At 41.4% G+C, this 22,318-nt stretch overlaps 1 protein-coding gene across 1 annotated transcript in view; it reads right to left on the bottom strand.

Moving 5' to 3' along the window:
• Positions 1 to 6,902, bottom strand: part of LOC144251797 (ankyrin repeat domain-containing protein 26-like) — a 42,974-nt gene extending 36,072 nt beyond the window's left edge. Inside the window, exons 1-4 of the mRNA XM_077794520.1 lie at positions 6,836 to 6,902; positions 6,590 to 6,741; positions 2,433 to 2,526; positions 465 to 563 (exon numbers count right to left, since the gene is read on the bottom strand). The gene's annotated coding sequence lies outside the window, so the exon portion shown is untranslated. The remainder of the gene's footprint in view (positions 1 to 464; positions 564 to 2,432; positions 2,527 to 6,589; positions 6,742 to 6,835) is intronic.
• Positions 6,903 to 22,318: the final 15,416 nt, after the last annotated feature.

Raw genomic sequence — 22,318 nt, 5'->3', positions numbered from 1 at the left:
GTGCTCCATTTGTGTAAAAAATTAAATTAATTAAAAAAACCAAATGTGACACAAAAACACAACCAAGAATGTAGGTTTCACAAAACATGCAGTCAGAATGCCAAAACTAGATTATGATTTCCGTAACCAGAAATCAAGTAGGACAGTGTTCATTTTCCAATGGCAATATGCTGATTGATGCAGAGAAAGTCTGACCACAGGATAAAATCTTGGCCCTAAGAGGATCGCTGCAGGAGGACTGTAACATTGTGTCTCCTAACAGTGACACACCAGAATTATTTGCACCTGTTTATTACAATGATGGAGCCTATCCCTCAAGTTCTCCTGTGATTTAGTATGTGAAAAGTTGTGATAAAAGCCAGTGGAATACACAATTCTCATCAAAGAAAGCTTTGTGAACTGTTAAACTGAGATACATATCTTTAGAATAACAGTTTATTTTAAAAAGTTATCTTTTTCCATACCTGCATTGGACACCAGTGTGCCTACATTTCTTGCATCATCTGGCCGAGTTATGTTCGCTGTTCTCAATCTATTCCTATGAGAAGATGTACCAAGATCATCTAAAAAATGAGGTAGAAGAAACTCAAATTATTTGAGTTTAGAATAAGAAAGGAGAGATAAACAGATATATATGAATGATTAGATATGAATATCCTTTACTTTTCAAAATCCATGTAGTTGATTCTCAAAGTAACAAATTGGGTATTCAAAGACTGAACTCTAGAATGTGTTTGGTTCCCAACATTACTCTGCTGTGGTATAACTTGTTAGTCTGAAAAATTTTAATGAAATGACTACTTATCTATCTAGGGTTGAGCATGTAGCTCAGTGACAGAATGTGTTGCTTGTATGACCAAGGCCATGGGACCCATTGCCAGCACCAACATCAGAGGGAAAATATGAGTCATGGGGAAATAGTCCCTATCTTTCAAAGTCCAGCCAATGTTCCTGTAACAATACAACATATATCCCCTCCCTGCATATTATGGAAGAGGAAGAATGCATAACTTAGGTGTCTTCCCATGCCAATGTACCCTCCGGCTTCCCATAATCTCTGGAACAGGAATAATCTAATCTTTGCTTCCAATGAAATGTTTCATTTGCTTTCCAAAATGCATTTTCACAAGTTTCCTTATCATTTCTTAAATTACCAAGCTAATTCCTTCCTTCCTTCTTTCCTTCCTTCTTTCCTTCCTTCCTTCCTTCCTTCCTTCCTTCCTTCCTTCCTCATTTCCCTTCATTTCAGCATTTTCAAAGTATCCTCTTGATTGGTGGTTGTCATCCTTACCATGTTATATTCTCTGTACAAACTAGTTCCACTTTGTCTCTTTCCTCCATATTTAGCAATTGTATTAAAGAATTATACTTTCTGTCACTTCAACTTTTGGGTCCTCCATATTTGTCAGAAAGCATGTTTGGTTATAACAAGAAAATATAAGCCATCCCTGGATCTTGTTATTCCTTGAACTTGTATCCAACAGATCTTCATCCAGATTTTTCTAAAAGGAAGTCTATACCTTGGCTAAATAGAATGTGGTCAGGATACCAAAAATTAAAACACATGTAGAAGCCTTTGGGAATGTAGAATTCCAGACCTCCTCTGCTCAGACAGAGGAGGCAACAGAAGTTCTGATGAACTGTATCAGCTTCCAATTCCCATAGTTGATCTATTTGGCACCCACCCTCCCTGTCATGACCCCAAATTGAAGCTGTATGAGAAGTCACAGACTATTTGATGGACATTTTCCTGCTGTGGTTTTCCTGATGTCTCCAGAAAAATCGTACAATTTTTCTTTTCCTAATTGTCATGTGCTAGACTATGTGGCTCTCTCCTAGGAGTACAAACATTTTAAAATAACATCAAATTACACACATGTATGGCTTGCTATGTTCAAAGGTTCATATTCACTTAAGGAAAAAAAACAGCTCTGCATGATCAGCTACTTTAATCCTTTCTGCCTTCCCAATAGTGAGGAATACAGGCAGTGTGGGGAATTTCCACTTCTCAGACAAGTTTTGAAACTGGAAGCACACAAATTCTCCCCACACTTGGAATAGCCTCTCCATCATCTTCCTAAAGTATTACATGAATTTCACTCCCACCAATGTATGCACCACCTTCTTTTCTTTTATGCACTCTGTCATTTCTCCCTTTCTTATTCTTTGTTCCCAATGCTCACATCCTTTTCTTTATTTTTTAACTTTCCTATCTGAAGGTGTTTGAAGATGGAATCAATAATTCAGCTCTTCTAGTGATACTCCTAATGAAATGTCTTGCTGAGCCTTTATCCAATATGCCACTCATATATCTTTCATTTCTTTTTCCTTACTACTTATTAGGTGCCTTCCTTCATGTGTTAGAATATACCAGTGTACATGCTTTAAGTAAACATTCTACCTGAAAATTGTATAGGACATGTAACTCTTACCTTCTTTATGTTTATTTATTTTCTGTTCACCTCTTTGATCTTCAGCTGCAGTAAACTTGCCAACACAGCTCAGAGGAAGAGGCTCAGAAACACTCTGGTAAAATTAACATTGATAATGAGTTGCAGAAAGATTTCCTTCTTGCTTATTAAGAAGAGATCTAAATTCCCATTACTGAAACCAAGGGTACTTAAAAAGCAGACAAGAATTTATTGCAAACTAATACCTTTCCAAAGAGAACTTCATATATGCTCTCTAGAACAAGAATAATTTGTCTTCTCATGGCTTTTGTCTCTGTTAACACAGCATGGAAGGAGAGAGGGAGACATATGCAGAGACAAGGTCCTAACTAATGTGTATATTTTAGGAAAGAAATAACTTTACTACATGGAACTCTACTTATGCATTCCCCACCAATAAGAAGAGAGATATTCTTGAACAAACCCTTTACACAAATTCTCATCTACAAACTTGTTATAATACAATGTTTAACATTTAGGACACTCAAATGGCAGGCATTGTTTTAGTGGGATAAAATAAATATAGTTGGAATGATAAAAGACTTTGAAAATATCATGTTGTATATAAATGGAACATTGTAGCAGCTGCTTAATTGGGTAAACAAATACCTAGAAAACTACATATTTTTGGTACTCATTTGATAGAAAAAGGAGTTGAATAAGATGACAAAATAGTAAGAAAACATTTCGTGACATACATTTAAAAATAGCACACAGGTTTGTGTAGACTCTGCAACTCTTTTCTTTCAAAAAAGAAACTTGAAAGATATATACTAAGAAAAAATGTCAGTCTAGAAGTTTATGGCACTACAGAAGCTGACCTGAGATTTAACCTAATTGACTGGCTTAGAAATCCATGATGACACAGGTTACTGAGCAAAAACTTTGCAGTGCAACCGTATAGAGTCAGAGACCAGGTGAGATAGAGAACACATTGGTTATTGGAATATTAAGAGAATTCCTAAAAATGTAAGCTACTGTCACACACTGGTAGGTGGGAGACTATAAGATCCCCCTCCAGAGATAAAAATAAAAAAATTCCAACAATCTCAGGAAAACAGAAACCATTTACATAGACTGTCCATCACACAGTCTGTGACTTCTAATACAGCTTCAATTTGGGGCTAAAAAGTCAGTAGAGTTAACTCCAGGACATACAAAGAACTTAAAGAACTTAACACCAAAAAGGGGAAAAAAAACAATAACCCAATTAATAAGTGGGCAAAGGACCAGAAAAGACACTTCATGGAAGAAGAAATACAATGGTAAAAAATATATGAAAAAAATATTCAGCATTTTGAGAAATTTAAAATAAAACTTTAATGAGAATCCATCACATTCCATTCAGAATGGCAATTATCAAGAATGCAAGTTACAGTAAATATTCATGAGGATGTGGGGAAAACGTTCACTCCTACATTGCTGGTAGGACTGTGAATTGATGCAAGCTCTATTGAAGACCGTATGGATCTTAGAAAAATTGGAATAGAACTTCCAATTATGCCAGTTTGCGTTCTCCCTGGAATATACCCAAGGGAGTTAAAATCAGCATACTATAGTGACACAGTCACATCAAAGTTTAGCCCCTCAATTCACAAACACCAAGCTAAATAATCAAACTAGGTTCCCTTCAACAGATGAATGGATCAAAAAATGTGATATACATACAATTGAATATTACTCAGCTATAATGATGAATAAAACTTTTGACAGAACTAGAGACTATCAGGCTAAACAAAATAAGTGAATAAAATGAAACAATGGTCGAATGTTCTCTCAGATATGTGGATGCTAATCCACAACAAAGGAGGGTAGAGAAGAGAAGAATAGAAAATCATTGAATTAGAAAAAAGGAATAAAAAGAAAGGAGGGGGAGTTAGTAGAGAAAGTCAATAGAGTTAATTGGACTTAACTTTCCTTTTTTAAACTGAATACATGACCAGTGTAATTCCTCATTATGTACAACTACAAATATTGGATCCTAACGAAATGGGTTACACTCCATGTATTTATAGTATGTCAAAATATACTCTACTGTTATGTATATCTAAAAACACCAAATAAAAATTTAAAAAATAAAATAAAATGATAAAAGAGAAAAAAAATCAGTAGAGCTGAGGATAGTTTTGGAATTCCATGTGTGGCCCTGGAGACATGGGGTATTGCAAATTCTATCCTACATATTCTTAGTGGCTGACCAGGGAACCATTTTTTCCAGGGTTTCTTTCTGCAGGCTGACTGTATTGTTAATTCATGCAGTTTTTTATACCTGCACAACCCATCTGCATCATTAATTGACTGGGGCATCAGATTCAACTTGTCTCCTTCCTTGTCTCTCCTTGAAAATCCTTCCATCTCTTTTCAGCCCTGCACTCCATTAAACCCTGCCTCCCTCCTCCTATCTTCTCCCCCACAAGATCCCATCCACAAATGCCTGGAGGTATTAGAGATGATTTTACCCTGCCCTACCACCATTTCTGAGGGACCCCGCCCTCTTCGGACCTCATCTGATTCTCAGATGGTAGCTCCTTTATACTGAAGGGGTTAAAGTAGCAGGGTATGCTATAATTTCCCTCTCATCCATCATAGAGCCAAAACTTGTCTCACCCAATATCACCAACCAAAAAGCTGAACTCATAGCTGCCACAAGGGCATGAGAGCTAGCAGAGGGAAAAACCCTCTCCCTATATACCGATCTCCCATGAAGCCATTTGGAAGAAAGGGGGCTATTGAACACCAAAAGGAAGGCAGTCAGTAATTCCACACTTATTTCTGGCCTACTATGGGCCTCCAGGCTGCCTTCGCAACTGGGAATAATCCACTGCAAGGCCTACCAAATTGACTCCTCCATCCAGGGTTCTATCCATCTTTGTCTCTCACTGAAACTCCCTCCATCTCTTTTCAGCTATGCTGGCTCACATGATCCTGCCAGTAAATAAGAGCCAGTTGAGGGTGCAGGGAAATAAGAGAGAGGAACCAGGGTCTGAATGGTGTAAAAAAAAAAATACGTGTATGAATATATCCATAGGAACCCAACTATCATGTACATGTTTAATCCAATGCAAAAGCAAAACAAAGGATGGAATTGGGCAAACTGGATATCCATTTCAAGAAGAGTGAAACTAGGTGTCTGTTTCTCTTTATGCACAACACAACACCACAGGGATTAAAAACCTTAGATATAACAAATGAGAAACATGGCAGCCATTGGAAAGAACACAGGGAAAACACCTCCGGATAGAGGCATCAAATAAGACTTCAGGAAGAGGAATATTGCACGTGAGAACGTGCTCGCAAGAAGGGGTGAACATGAGTGCATCCAAATTCAATCTGCAGAACAGCAAAGAAAACCATTCACAGGGTGAGGAGAAGGCATATAGCCTAGGAGATGAGTTTTTGCCAGTTTCTCTTGGACCGTGGATTGCCATAATAATATGTACATAAACAGCTAAAGGTACTGAGCTGTGGGAAGACAAACAACCCATTTACCCAATGGCACATGATCACGAAGTACACAAAGGAACATGGATAATCGCTCAGCTCATCAAGGTGGTAACAATCCCAGTCTTCACACATGAGGGACATGCAAATCAAATTTCAACAGCGAGTCCATCTTACCCCATTCGGGAAGGTAATGTTGAGAACACAAATAACACACTCTGATGATCATGTGGAAATAGAAATGCTGCAACATTGTTGGTGAGGATGCTTATTACTACATCCACTATGGGAATCCGAATGGAGCTGACTCCTGAAACTCAAAAGGGCCCAGCTGTACCAATGCCCACTCTTGACTGAAAAACTCTAGTCAGCACTCAAACAATGGTTTATTTGGGCTCATGAAAATCTCTCTTCCAGCTTCCAGTAGCTATTTATTGGCTTTGATTTCTAGTTCTTTATTCCCCATTCCCAGGCCTGAAATTTCTTGACTATCACAAAGCACAATCCTGTCCTTATGCATCTCCTGGTGAGACTCTTATTTTCTTATGTGACCCTGAGTTAGGGGCCCTCTCTGTAGGATCATTGGCACCTTTATGAGGATATAAGAGATGATATGCTAAAAACACCAACAAAAAAACAGAAGAAGAAATCAAAGATGTGGCCAGGGGACGGGAAACAAGTATTAAAACATGCCTTACTTTGGGGTCAGGTGATGAAGGGGTAGCATCACGCAAGCCCTTCTTCGTGGAAGGCACTAAACGGGGGGTGGAAACCACATGTTCTCTTTCAGTCTCAGTAGGACTGTTGTCCAGCAAGGCTCGGTGTTGTTGTTTCCCGAGGTCGATTTTTCCTGTTTTGGGAAGAAGTCAAAGTAAAACACACATGAAACTCTGTGTAACTGTAAGTCAATCAATAGCACATTTGGCACTCTTCAAAGACATTACCATGATTCCTGGACTGCCGGGGATTTTCACACACTTCCTCTTTTTCCTCAGGGGCATTCTGGGAAGGAAAAACACAGGATGCCAGGAATTAGCAAGCACGATAAAGACACTTTCTTCTCGGAAGCACAGAGATAGTTTCCTGAAACACACCACATCTGATGCCACAAAGCAAGGATCAGTTCCTAGGAAACAATTAGGGAGAATGCCTGGCGTTCCATCAGACTTTTATGCAATGAAACCAGAAATCAACAGTAGAAATAAAACACAGGAGCCCCTCACGCCCCCTCGACTGAGTGATCAACGACTGGAGAGCAGAAGACTCGAGAGATGAAATAAACCATACTTCAAGGTTACTGAGAAGAGCCACACAACCTACCCACAACCCAGGGATACTCGGAACGTGGTTCAGAGAAGAAGGTTCAGAGCCCGGATCTTATTCCTTAAGAGAACAGAAAACCTCCCATTACATTTCAAGGCCATGGAAAAAGAAGAAATCAACACTGAAAGCAGCCCTTGATGGCAAATAATTCAAATCAGAACCAAACTTTACGAAATGAAAACAAGGTTCCAACAAAAGCAACAATATACAAACTTGGTTCTTTGAAAGCAAACGTAAATTTGACCAAACTTTATGCACACTATCCAAAGACAGGAGGACAAGACTCAATTTCCTGAAATTTGGAATGAAAAGGATCCATCACCGGGGAGCACAATGAAATACAGAGGATAATCAGAAACTCTTTGGGAAACTTATACCAGCATTGCAGACCCAAATGCACATCAGAAATTTAAACAGATCCAAAGCAAGCAATGAAATTGAAGACACGCTGAACCCTACCAACAAAGGAAAGCCCAGGACCTGATGGAAGCTGAGCCCAGTTCAACCAGTCCTTTTATAAAGAGTTAATGGGAAACCCCCTGAAACCATTCCATGAAAAAGAAATGGAGGGAACCCGCCGGACAGACTCATTCTATGAAGGCCGCATCACCCCGATTCCAAAACCAGACAAAGACCCATCAGGAAACAAAACTTGAGGCCAATCATCCTCATGAAAATAAATGCAGAAGATCTTAGTAAAACATCGGTAATTCACTTACCAAAGCACAGGAAAAAGACAGGACACCACTAGGATCCCATGCGATTCATCTTGGGATGCAATTTGGGCTCCAGAGATGCAAAACAACAGACAATAGGGCAACCACACATTAGGGCAACCACCCATTAGAGCAACCACTGTGGGAAGCACTATGGAGATTCCTCCGAAAACAAGCAATGGAGCCACCCCAGGATCTGGATGTCCACGCCTCTCTTGTGTTCAGCTGACCATCAGAGACACAAGTGCATCAATGTCTGCAGCCGCACAAACCTTACCAGCAGCGACATGTTGAATGGATGATACAATGAGGCGTATATACACGAACAAGTTTTAGCATTTGTTGAAGAATGAACTTATACCATTGTCGATGAGAGGGAGGAAGTGGAGAATCCCATGCTCAATTCAATAAGTCATAGGAGAATATGGAGCATTGAAAAGATTCCAATCAAGGCTGAAGGTAAAGCAACCTACTAGGAACAAGGTAGGCATGGATATCCTGAAGTGAAAGCAAAGCCTGGTAGAGCAGAAAAAGATCTTTGGGGGGACACAAGAGTTAGGGTAGTGGAGGGAATGTTGATGACAATTCTCTACAAGCCTGAAATTATATCATGGTGAATTGCAATTCAATGTATATCTATCAAAAACCACTAAATAAATGAATGCATGGTAGGTAGACCAGTAGATTAGAGCCAGTTGAGGGTGCAGGGAAATAAGAGGCAGGAACCAGGGTCCGTATGGTGTAAAAAAAACACGTTTATGAATATGTCCATAGGAACCCAACTATCATGTACATGTTTAATGCAATGCAAAAGCAAAACAAAGGATGGAATTGGGCAAACTGGATATCCATTTCAAGAAGAGTGAAACTAGGTGTCTGTTTCTCTTTATGCACAACACAACACCACAGGGATTAAAAAACTTAGATATAACAAATGAGAAACATGGCAGCCATTGGAAGGAACACAGGGAAAACACCTCCGGATAGAGGCATCAAATAAGACTTCAGGAAGAGGAATATTGCACGTGAGAACGTGCTCGCAAGAAGGGATAAACATGTGTGCATCCAAATTCAATCTGCAGAACAGCAAAGAAAACCATTCACAGGGTGAGGAGAAGGCATATAGCCTAGGAGATGAGTTTTTGCCAGTTTCTCTTGGACCGTGGATTGCCATAATAATATGTACATAAACAGCTAAAGGTACTGAGCTGTGGGAAGACAAACAACCCATTTACCCAATGGCACATGATCACGAAGTACACAAAGGAACATGGATAATCGCTCAGCTCATCAAGGTCGTAACAATCCCAGTCTTCACACATGAGGGACATGCAAATCAAATTTCAACAGCGAGTCCATCTTACCCCATTCGGGAAGGTAATGTTGAGAACACAAATAACACACTCTGATGATCATGTGGAAATAGAAATGCTGCAACATTGTTGGTGAGGATGCTTATTACTACATCCACTATGGGAATCCGAATGGAGCTGACTCCTGAAACTCAAAAGGGCCCAGCTGTAGCAATGCCCACTCTTGACTGAAAAACTCTAGTCAGCACTCAAACAATGGTTTATTTGGGCTCATGAAAATCTCTCTTCCAGCTTCCAGTAGCTACTTATTGGCTTTGCTTTCTAGTTCTTTATTCCCCATTCGCAGGCCTGACAGTTCTTGACTCCCACAAAGCACAGTCCTGTCCTTATGCCTCTCCTGGTGAGACACTTATTTTCTTTTGTGGCCCTGAGGTTAGGGGCCCTCTATGTAGGATCATTGTCAACATTATGAGGATATAACAGATGATATAATAGATGAAAACACCAACAAAAAACAGAAGAAGAAATCAAAGATGTGGCCAGGGGACGGGAAACAAGTATTAAAACATGCCTTACTTTGGGGTCAGGTGATGAAGGGGTAGCATCACGCAAGCCCTTCTTCGTGGAAGGCACTAAACGGGGGGTGGAAACCACATGTTCTCTTTCAGTCTCAGTAGGACTGTTGTCCAGCAAGGCTCGGTGTTGTTGTTTCCCGAGGTCGATTTTTCCTGTTTTGGGAAGAAGTCAAAGTAAAACACACATGAAACTCTGTGTAACTGTAAGTCAATCAATAGCACATTTGGCACTCTTCAAAGACATTACCATGATTCCTGGACTGCCGGGGATTTTCACACACTTCCTCTTTTTCCTCAGGGGCATTCTGGGAAGGAAAAACACAGGATGCCAGGAATTAGCAAGCACGATAAAGACACTTTCTTCTCGGAAGCACAGAGATAGTTTCCTGAAACACACCACATCTGATGCCACAAAGCAAGGATCAGTTCCTAGGAAACAATTAGGGAGAATGCCTGGCGTTCCATCAGACTTTTATGCAATGAAACCAGAAATCAACAGTAGAAATAAAACACAGGAGCCCCTCACGCCCCCTCGACTGAGTGATCAACGACTGGAGAGCAGAAGACTCGAGAGATGAAATAAACCATACTTCAAGGTTACTGAGAAGAGCCACACAACCTACCCACAACCCAGGGATACTCGGAACGTGGTTCAGAGAAGAAGGTTCAGAGCCCGGATCTTATTCCTTAAGAGAACAGAAAACCTCCCATTACATTTCAAGGCCATGGAAAAAGAAGAAATCAACACTGAAAGCAGCCCTTGATGGCAAATAATTCAAATCAGAACCAAACTTTACGAAATGAAAACAAGGTTCCAACAAAAGCAACAATATACAAACTTGGTTCTTTGAAAGCAAACGTAAATTTGACCAAACTTTATGCACACTATCCAAAGACAGGAGGACAAGACTCAATTTCCTGAAATTTGGAATGAAAAGGATCCATCACCGGGGAGCACAATGAAATACAGAGGATAATCAGAAACTCTTTGGGAAACTTATACCAGCATTGCAGACCCAAATGCACATCAGAAATTTAAACAGATCCAAAGCAAGCAATGAAATTGAAGACACGCTGAACCCTACCAACAAAGGAAAGCCCAGGACCTGATGGAAGCTGAGCCCAGTTCAACCAGTCCTTTTATAAAGAGTTAATGGGAAACCCCCTGAAACCATTCCATGAAAAAGAAATGGAGGGAACCCGCCGGACAGACTCATTCTATGAAGGCCGCATCACCCCGATTCCAAAACCAGACAAAGACCCATCAGGAAACAAAACTTGAGGCCAATCATCCTCATGAAAATAAATGCAGAAGATCTTAGTAAAACATCGGTAATTCACTTACCAAAGCACAGGAAAAAGACAGGACACCACTAGGATCCCATGCGATTCATCTTGGGATGCAATTTGGGCTCCAGAGATGCAAAACAACAGACAATAGGGCAACCACACATTAGGGCAACCACCCATTAGAGCAACCACTGTGGGAAGCACTATGGAGATTCCTCCGAAAACAAGCAATGGAGCCACCCCAGGATCTGGATGTCCACGCCTCTCTTGTGTTCAGCTGACCATCAGAGACACAAGTGCATCAATGTCTGCAGCCGCACAAACCTTACCAGCAGCGACATGTTGAATGGATGATACAATGAGGCGTATATACACGAACAAGTTTTAGCATTTGTTGAAGAATGAACTTATACCATTGTCGATGAGAGGGAGGAAGTGGAGAATCCCATGCTCAATTCAATAAGTCATAGGAGAATATGGAGCATTGAAAAGATTCCAATCAAGGCTGAAGGTAAAGCAACCTACTAGGAACAAGGTAGGCATGGATATCCTGAAGTGAAAGCAAAGCCTGGTAGAGCAGAAAAAGATCTTTGGGGGGACACAAGAGTTAGGGTAGTGGAGGGAATGTTGATGACAATTCTCTACAAGCCTGAAATTATATCATGGTGAATTGCAATTCAATGTATATCTATCAAAAACCACTAAATAAATGAATGCATGGTAGGTAGACCAGTAGATTAGAGCCAGTTGAGGGTGCAGGGAAATAAGAGGCAGGAACCAGGGTCCGTATGGTGTAAAAAAAACACGTTTATGAATATGTCCATAGGAACCCAACTATCATGTACATGTTTAATGCAATGCAAAAGCAAAACAAAGGATGGAATTGGGCAAACTGGATATCCATTTCAAGAAGAGTGAAACTAGGTGTCTGTTTCTCTTTATGCACAACACAACACCACAGGGATTAAAAAACTTAGATATAACAAATGAGAAACATGGCAGCCATTGGAAGGAACACAGGGAAAACACCTCCGGATAGAGGCATCAAATAAGACTTCAGGAAGAGGAATATTGCACGTGAGAACGTGCTCGCAAGAAGGGATAAACATGTGTGCATCCAAATTCAATCTGCAGAACAGCAAAGAAAACCATTCACAGGGTGAGGAGAAGGCATATAGCCTAGGAGATGAGTTTTTGCCAGTTTCTCTTGGACCGTGGATTGCCATAATAATATGTACATAAACAGCTAAAGGTACTGAGCTGTGGGAAGACAAACAACCCATTTACCCAATGGCACATGATCACGAAGTACACAAAGGAACATGGATAATCGCTCAGCTCATCAAGGTCGTAACAATCCCAGTCTTCACACATGAGGGACATGCAAATCAAATTTCAACAGCGAGTCCATCTTACCCCATTCGGGAAGGTAATGTTGAGAACACAAATAACACACTCTGATGATCATGTGGAAATAGAAATGCTGCAACATTGTTGGTGAGGATGCTTATTACTACATCCACTATGGGAATCCGAATGGAGCTGACTCCTGAAACTCAAAAGGGCCCAGCTGTAGCAATGCCCACTCTTGACTGAAAAACTCTAGTCAGCACTCAAACAATGGTTTATTTGGGCTCATGAAAATCTCTCTTCCAGCTTCCAGTAGCTACTTATTGGCTTTGCTTTCTAGTTCTTTATTCCCCATTCGCAGGCCTGACAGTTCTTGACTCCCACAAAGCACAGTCCTGTCCTTATGCCTCTCCTGGTGAGACACTTATTTTCTTTTGTGGCCCTGAGGTTAGGGGCCCTCTATGTAGGATCATTGTCAACATTATGAGGATATAACAGATGATATAATAGATGAAAACACCAACAAAAAACAGAAGAAGAAATCAAAGATGTGGCCAGGGGACGGGAAACAAGTATTAAAACATGCCTTACTTTGGGGTCAGGTGATGAAGGGGTAGCATCACGCAAGCCCTTCTTCGTGGAAGGCACTAAACGGGGGGTGGAAACCACATGTTCTCTTTCAGTCTCAGTAGGACTGTTGTCCAGCAAGGCTCGGTGTTGTTGTTTCCCGAGGTCGATTTTTCCTGTTTTGGGAAGAAGTCAAAGTAAAACACACATGAAACTCTGTGTAACTGTAAGTCAATCAATAGCACATTTGGCACTCTTCAAAGACATTACCATGATTCCTGGACTGCCGGGGATTTTCACACACTTCCTCTTTTTCCTCAGGGGCATTCTGGGAAGGAAAAACACAGGATGCCAGGAATTAGCAAGCACTATAAAGACACTTTCTTCTCGGAAGCACAGAGATAGTTTCCTGAAACACACCACATCTGATGCCACAAAGCAAGGATCAGTTCCTAGGAAACAATTAGGGAGAATGCCTGGCGTTCCATCAGACTTTTATGCAATGAAACCAGAAATCAACAGTAGAAATAAAACACAGGAGCCCCTCACGCCCCCTCGACTGAGTGATCAACGACTGGAGAGCAGAAGACTCGAGAGATGAAATAAACCATACTTCAAGGTTACTGAGAAGAGCCACACAACCTACCCACAACCCAGGGATACTCGGAACGTGGTTCAGAGAAGAAGGTTCAGAGCCCGGATCTTATTCCTTAAGAGAACAGAAAACCTCCCATTACATTTCAAGGCCATGGAAAAAGAAGAAATCAACACTGAAAGCAGCCCTTGATGGCAAATAATTCAAATCAGAACCAAACTTTACGAAATGAAAACAAGGTTCCAACAAAAGCAACAATATACAAACTTGGTTCTTTGAAAGCAAACGTAAATTTGACCAAACTTTATGCACACTATCCAAAGACAGGAGGACAAGACTCAATTTCCTGAAATTTGGAATGAAAAGGATCCATCACCGGGGAGCACAATGAAATACAGAGGATAATCAGAAACTCTTTGGGAAACTTATACCAGCATTGCAGACCCAAATGCACATCAGAAATTTAAACAGATCCAAAGCAAGCAATGAAATTGAAGACACGCTGAACCCTACCAACAAAGGAAAGCCCAGGACCTGATGGAAGCTGAGCCCAGTTCAACCAGTCCTTTTATAAAGAGTTAATGGGAAACCCCCTGAAACCATTCCATGAAAAAGAAATGGAGGGAACCCGCCGGACAGACTCATTCTATGAAGGCCGCATCACCCCGATTCCAAAACCAGACAAAGACCCATCAGGAAACAAAACTTGAGGCCAATCATCCTCATGAAAATAAATGCAGAAGATCTTAGTAAAACATCGGTAATTCACTTACCAAAGCACAGGAAAAAGACAGGACACCACTAGGATCCCATGCGATTCATCTTGGGATGCAATTTGGGCTCCAGAGATGCAAAACAACAGACAATAGGGCAACCACACATTAGGGCAACCACCCATTAGAGCAACCACTGTGGGAAGCACTATGGAGATTCCTCCGAAAACAAGCAATGGAGCCACCCCAGGATCTGGATGTCCACGCCTCTCTTGTGTTCAGCTGACCATCAGAGACACAAGTGCATCAATGTCTGCAGCCGCACAAACCTTACCAGCAGCGACATGTTGAATGGATGATACAATGAGGCGTATATACACGAACAAGTTTTAGCATTTGTTGAAGAATGAACTTATACCATTGTCGATGAGAGGGAGGAAGTGGAGAATCCCATGCTCAATTCAATAAGTCATAGGAGAATATGGAGCATTGAAAAGATTCCAATCAAGGCTGAAGGTAAAGCAACCTACTAGGAACAAGGTAGGCATGGATATCCTGAAGTGAAAGCAAAGCCTGGTAGAGCAGAAAAAGATCTTTGGGGGGACACAAGAGTTAGGGTAGTGGAGGGAATGTTGATGACAATCCTCTACAAGCCTGAAATTATATCATGGTGAATTGCAATTCAATGTATATCTATCAAAAACCACTAAATAAATGAATGCATGGTAGGTAGACCAGTAGATTAGAGCCAGTTGAGGGTGCAGGGAAATAAGAGGCAGGAACCAGGGTCCGTATGGTGTAAAAAAAACACGTTTATGAATATGTCCATAGGAACACAACTATCATGTACATGTTTAATGCAATGCAAAAGCAAAACAAAGGATGGAATTGGGCAAACTGGATATCCATTTCAAGAAGAGTGAAACTAGGTGTCTGTTTCTCTTTATGCACAACAGAACACCACAGGGATTAAAAAACTTAGATATAACAAATGAGAAACATGGCAGCCATTGGAAGGAACACAGGGAAAACACCTCCGGATAGAGGCATCAAATAAGACTTCAGGAAGAGGAATATTGCACGTGAGAACGTGCTCGCAAGAAGGGGTGAACATGAGTGCATCCAAATTCAATCTGCAGAACAGCAAAGAAAACCATTCACAGGGTGAGGAGAAGGCATATAGCCTAGGAGATGAGTTTTTGCCAGTTTCTCTTGGACCGTGGATTGCCATAATAATATGTACATAAACAGCTAAAGGTACTGAGCTGTGGGAAGACAAACAACCCATTTACCCAATGGCACATGATCACGAAGTACACAAAGGAACATGGATAATCGCTCAGCTCATCAAGGTCGTAACAATCCCAGTCTTCACACATGAGGGACATGCAAATCAAATTTCAACAGCGAGTCCATCTTACCCCATTCGGGAAGGTAATGTTGAGAACACAAATAACACACTCTGATGATCATGTGGAAATAGAAATGCTGCAACATTGTTGGTGAGGATGCTTATTACTACATCCACTATGGGAATCCGAATGGAGCTGACTCCTGAAACTCAAAAGGGCCCAGCTGTAGCAATGCCCACTCTTGACTGAAAAACTCTAGTCAGCACTCAAACAATGGTTTATTTGGGCTCATGAAAATCTCTCTTCCAGCTTCCAGTAGCTACTTATTGGCTTTGCTTTCTAGTTCTTTATTCCCCATTCGCAGGCCTGACAGTTCTTGACTCCCACAAAGCACAGTCCTGTCCTTATGCCTCTCCTGGTGAGACACTTATTTTCTTTTGTGGCCCTGAGGTTAGGGGCCCTCTATGTAGGATCATTGTCAACATTATGAGGATATAACAGATGATATAATAGATGAAAACACCAACAAAAAACAGAAGAAGAAATCAAAGATGTGGCCAGGGGACGGGAAACAAGTATTAAAACATGCCTTACTTTGGGGTCAGGTGATGAAGGGGTAGCATCACGCAAGCCCTTCTTCGTGGAAGGCACTAAACGGGGGGTGGAAACCACATGTTCTCTTTCAGTCTCAGTAGGACTGTTGTCCAGCAAGGCTCGGTGTTGTTGTTTCCCGAGGTCGATTTTTCCTGTTTTGGGAAGAAGTCAAAGTAAAACACACATGAAACTCTGTGTAACTGTAAGTCAATCAATAGCACATTTGGCACTCTTCAAAGACATTACCATGATTCCTGGACTGCCGGGGATTTTCACACACTTCCTCTTTTTCCTCAGGGGCATTCTGGGAAGGAAAAACACAGGATGCCAGGAATTAGCAAGCACTATAAAGACACTTTCTTCTCGGAAGCACAGAGATAGTTTCCTGAAACACACCACATCTGATGCCACAAAGCAAGGATCAGTTCCTAGGAAACAATTAGGGAGAATGCCTGGCGTTCCATCAGACTTTTATGCAATGAAACCAGAAATCAACAGTAGAAATAAAACACAGGAGCCCCTCACGCCCCCTCGACTGAGTGATCAACGACTGGAGAGCAGAAGACTCGAGAGATGAAATAAACCATACTTCAAGGTTACTGAGAAGAGCCACACAACCTACCCACAACCCAGGGATACTCGGAACGTGGTTCAGAGAAGAAGGTTCAGAGCCCGGATCTTATTCCTTAAGAGAACAGAAAACCTCCCATTACATTTCAAGGCCATGGAAAAAGAAGAAATCAACACTGAAAGCAGCCCTTGATGGCAAATAATTCAAATCAGAACCAAACTTTACGAAATGAAAACAAGGTTCCAACAAAAGCAACAATATACAAACTTGGTTCTTTGAAAGCAAACGTAAATTTGACCAAACTTTATGCACACTATCCAAAGACAGGAGGACAAGACTCAATTTCCTGAAATTTGGAATGAAAAGGATCCATCACCGGGGAGCACAATGAAATACAGAGGATAATCAGAAACTCTTTGGGAAACTTATACCAGCATTGCAGACCCAAATGCACATCAGAAATTTAAACAGATCCAAAGCAAGCAATGAAATTGAAGACACGCTGAACCCTACCAACAAAGGAAAGCCCAGGACCTGATGGAAGCTGAGCCCAGTTCAACCAGTCCTTTTATAAAGAGTTAATGGGAAACCCCCTGAAACCATTCCATGAAAAAGAAATGGAGGGAACCCGCCGGACAGACTCATTCTATGAAGGCCGCATCACCCCGATTCCAAAACCAGACAAAGACCCATCAGGAAACAAAACTTGAGGCCAATCATCCTCATGAAAATAAATGCAGAAGATCTTAGTAAAACATCGGTAATTCACTTACCAAAGCACAGGAAAAAGACAGGACACCACTAGGATCCCATGCGATTCATCTTGGGATGCAATTTGGGCTCCAGAGATGCAAAACAACAGACAATAGGGCAACCACACATTAGGGCAACCACCCATTAGAGCAACCACTGTGGGAAGCACTATGGAGATTCCTCCGAAAACAAGCAATGGAGCCACCCCAGGATCTGGATGTCCACGCCTCTCTTGTGTTCAGCTGACCATCAGAGACACAAGTGCATCAATGTCTGCAGCCGCACAAACCTTACCAGCAGCGACATGTTGAATGGATGATACAATGAGGCGTATATACACGAACAAGTTTTAGCATTTGTTGAAGAATGAACTTATACCATTGTCGATGAGAGGGAGGAAGTGGAGAATCCCATGCTCAATTCAATAAGTCATAGGAGAATATGGAGCATTGAAAAGATTCCAATCAAGGCTGAAGGTAAAGCAACCTACTAGGAACAAGGTAGGCATGGATATCCTGAAGTGAAAGCAAAGCCTGGTAGAGCAGAAAAAGATCTTTGGGGGGACACAAGAGTTAGGGTAGTGGAGGGAATGTTGATGACAATTCTCTACAAGCCTGAAATTATATCATGGTGAATTGCAATTCAATGTATATCTATCAAAAACCACTAAATAAATGAATGCATGGTAGGTAGACCAGTAGATTAGAGCCAGTTGAGGGTGCAGGGAAATAAGAGGCAGGAACCAGGGTCCGTATGGTGTAAAAAAAACACGTTTATGAATATGTCCATAGGAACCCAACTATCATGTACATGTTTAATGCAATGCAAAAGCAAAACAAAGGATGGAATTGGGCAAACTGGATATCCATTTCAAGAAGAGTGAAACTAGGTGTCTGTTTCTCTTTATGCACAACACAACACCACAGGGATTAAAAATTGGGCAAACTGGATATCCATTTCAAGAAGAGTGAAACTAGGTGTCTGTTTCTCTTTATGCACAACACAACACCACAGGGATTAAAAAACTTAGATATAACAAATGAGAAACATGGCAGCCATTGGAAGGAACACAGGGAAAACACCTCCGGATAGAGGCATCAAATAAGACTTCAGGAAGAGGAATATTGCACGTGAGAACGTGCTCGCAAGAAGGGATAAACATGTGTGCATCCAAATTCAATCTGCAGAACAGCAAAGAAAACCATTCACAGGGTGAGGAGAAGGCATATAGCCTAGGAGATGAGTTTTTGCCAGTTTCTCTTGGACCGTGGATTGCCATAATAATATGTACATAAACAGCTAAAGGTACTGAGCTGTGGGAAGACAAACAACCCATTTACCCAATGGCACATGATCACGAAGTACACAAAGGAACATGGATAATCGCTCAGCTCATCAAGGTCGTAACAATCCCAGTCTTCACACATGAGGGACATGCAAATCAAATTTCAACAGCGAGTCCATCTTACCCCATTCGGGAAGGTAATGTTGAGAACACAAATAACACACTCTGATGATCATGTGGAAATAGAAATGCTGCAACATTGTTGGTGAGGATGCTTATTACTACATCCACTATGGGAATCCGAATGGAGCTGACTCCTGAAACTCAAAAGGGCCCAGCTGTAGCAATGCCCACTCTTGACTGAAAAACTCTAGTCAGCACTCAAACAATGGTTTATTTGGGCTCATGAAAATCTCTCTTCCAGCTTCCAGTAGCTACTTATTGGCTTTGCTTTCTAGTTCTTTATTCCCCATTCGCAGGCCTGACAGTTCTTGACTCCCACAAAGCACAGTCCTGTCCTTATGCCTCTCCTGGTGAGACACTTATTTTCTTTTGTGGCCCTGAGGTTAGGGGCCCTCTATGTAGGATCATTGTCAACATTATGAGGATATAACAGATGATATAATAGATGAAAACACCAACAAAAAACAGAAGAAGAAATCAAAGATGTGGCCAGGGGACGGGAAACAAGTATTAAAACATGCCTTACTTTGGGGTCAGGTGATGAAGGGGTAGCATCACGCAAGCCCTTCTTCGTGGAAGGCACTAAACGGGGGGTGGAAACCACATGTTCTCTTTCAGTCTCAGTAGGACTGTTGTCCAGCAAGGCTCGGTGTTGTTGTTTCCCGAGGTCGATTTTTCCTGTTTTGGGAAGAAGTCAAAGTAAAACACACATGAAACTCTGTGTAACTGTAAGTCAATCAATAGCACATTTGGCACTCTTCAAAGACATTACCATGATTCCTGGACTGCCGGGGATTTTCACACACTTCCTCTTTTTCCTCAGGGGCATTCTGGGAAGGAAAAACACAGGATGCCAGGAATTAGCAAGCACTATAAAGACACTTTCTTCTCGGAAGCACAGAGATAGTTTCCTGAAACACACCACATCTGATGCCACAAAGCAAGGATCAGTTCCTAGGAAACAATTAGGGAGAATGCCTGGCGTTCCATCAGACTTTTATGCAATGAAACCAGAAATCAACAGTAGAAATAAAACACAGGAGCCCCTCACGCCCCCTCGACTGAGTGATCAACGACTGGAGAGCAGAAGACTCGAGAGATGAAATAAACCATACTTCAAGGTTACTGAGAAGAGCCACACAACCTACCCACAACCCAGGGATACTCGGAACGTGGTTCAGAGAAGAAGGTTCAGAGCCCGGATCTTATTCCTTAAGAGAACAGAAAACCTCCCATTACATTTCAAGGCCATGGAAAAAGAAGAAATCAACACTGAAAGCAGCCCTTGATGGCAAATAATTCAAATCAGAACCAAACTTTACGAAATGAAAACAAGGTTCCAACAAAAGCAACAATATACAAACTTGGTTCTTTGAAAGCAAACGTAAATTTGACCAAACTTTATGCACACTATCCAAAGACAGGAGGACAAGACTCAATTTCCTGAAATTTGGAATGAAAAGGATCCATCACCGGGGAGCACAATGAAATACAGAGGATAATCAGAAACTCTTTGGGAAACTTATACCAGCATTGCAGACCCAAATGCACATCAGAAATTTAAACAGATCCAAAGCAAGCAATGAAATTGAAGACACGCTGAACCCTACCAACAAAGGAAAGCCCAGGACCTGATGGAAGCTGAGCCCAGTTCAACCAGTCCTTTTATAAAGAGTTAATGGGAAACCCCCTGAAACCATTCCATGAAAAAGAAATGGAGGGAACCCGCCGGACAGACTCATTCTATGAAGGCCGCATCACCCCGATTCCAAAACCAGACAAAGACCCATCAGGAAACAAAACTTGAGGCCAATCATCCTCATGAAAATAAATGCAGAAGATCTTAGTAAAACATCGGTAATTCACTTACCAAAGCACAGGAAAAAGACAGGACACCACTAGGATCCCATGCGATTCATCTTGGGATGCAATTTGGGCTCCAGAGATGCAAAACAACAGACAATAGGGCAACCACACATTAGGGCAACCACCCATTAGAGCAACCACTGTGGGAAGCACTATGGAGATTCCTCCGAAAACAAGCAATGGAGCCACCCCAGGATCTGGATGTCCACGCCTCTCTTGTGTTCAGCTGACCATCAGAGACACAAGTGTATCAATGTCTGCAGCCGCACAAACCTTACCAGCAGCGACATGTTGAATGGATGATACAATGAGGCGTATATACACGAACAAGTTTTAGCATTTGTTGAAGAATGAACTTATACCATTGTCGATGAGAGGGAGGAAGTGGAGAATCCCATGCTCAATTCAATAAGTCATAGGAGAATATGGAGCATTGAAAAGATTCCAATCAAGGCTGAAGGTAAAGCAACCTACTAGGAACAAGGTAGGCATGGATATCCTGAAGTGAAAGCAAAGCCTGGTAGAGCAGAAAAAGATCTTTGGGGGGACACAAGAGTTAGGGTAGTGGAGGGAATGTTGATGACAATTCTCTACAAGCCTGAAATTATATCATGGTGAATTGCAATTCAATGTATATCTATCAAAAACCACTAAATAAATGAATGCATGGTAGGTAGACCAGTAGATTAGAGCCAGTTGAGGGTGCAGGGAAATAAGAGGCAGGAACCAGGGTCCGTATGGTGTAAAAAAAACACGTTTATGAATATGTCCATAGGAACCCAACTATCATGTACATGTTTAATGCAATGCAAAAGCAAAACAAAGGATGGAATTGGGCAAACTGGATATCCATTTCAAGAAGAGTGAAACTAGGTGTCTGTTTCTCTTTATGCACAACACAACACCACAGGGATTAAAAAACTTAGATATAACAAATGAGAAACATGGCAGCCATTGGAAGGAACACAGGGAAAACACCTCCGGATAGAGGCATCAAATAAGACTTCAGGAAGAGGAATATTGCACGTGAGAACGTGCTCGCAAGAAGGGGTGAACATGAGTGCATCCAAATTCAATCTGCAGAACAGCAAAGAAAACCATTCACAGGGTGAGGAGAAGGCATATAGCCTAGGAGATGAGTTTTTGCCAGTTTCTCTTGGACCGTGGATTGCCATAATAATATGTACATAAACAGCTAAAGGTACTGAGCTGTGGGAAGACAAACAAACCATTTACCCAATGGCACATGATCACGAAGTACACAAAGGAACATGGATAATCGCTCAGCTCATCAAGGTCGTAACAATCCCAGTCTTCACACATGAGGGACATGCAAATCAAATTTCAACAGCGAGTCCATCTTACCCCATTCGGGAAGGTA

This window comes from Urocitellus parryii, unplaced genomic scaffold (genome assembly GCF_045843805.1).
Source record: "Urocitellus parryii isolate mUroPar1 unplaced genomic scaffold, mUroPar1.hap1 Scaffold_2214, whole genome shotgun sequence".
NCBI classification, from domain to species: Eukaryota; Metazoa; Chordata; class Mammalia; order Rodentia; family Sciuridae; genus Urocitellus; species Urocitellus parryii.
This window is presented reverse-complemented; position numbering and strand designations above follow the sequence as displayed.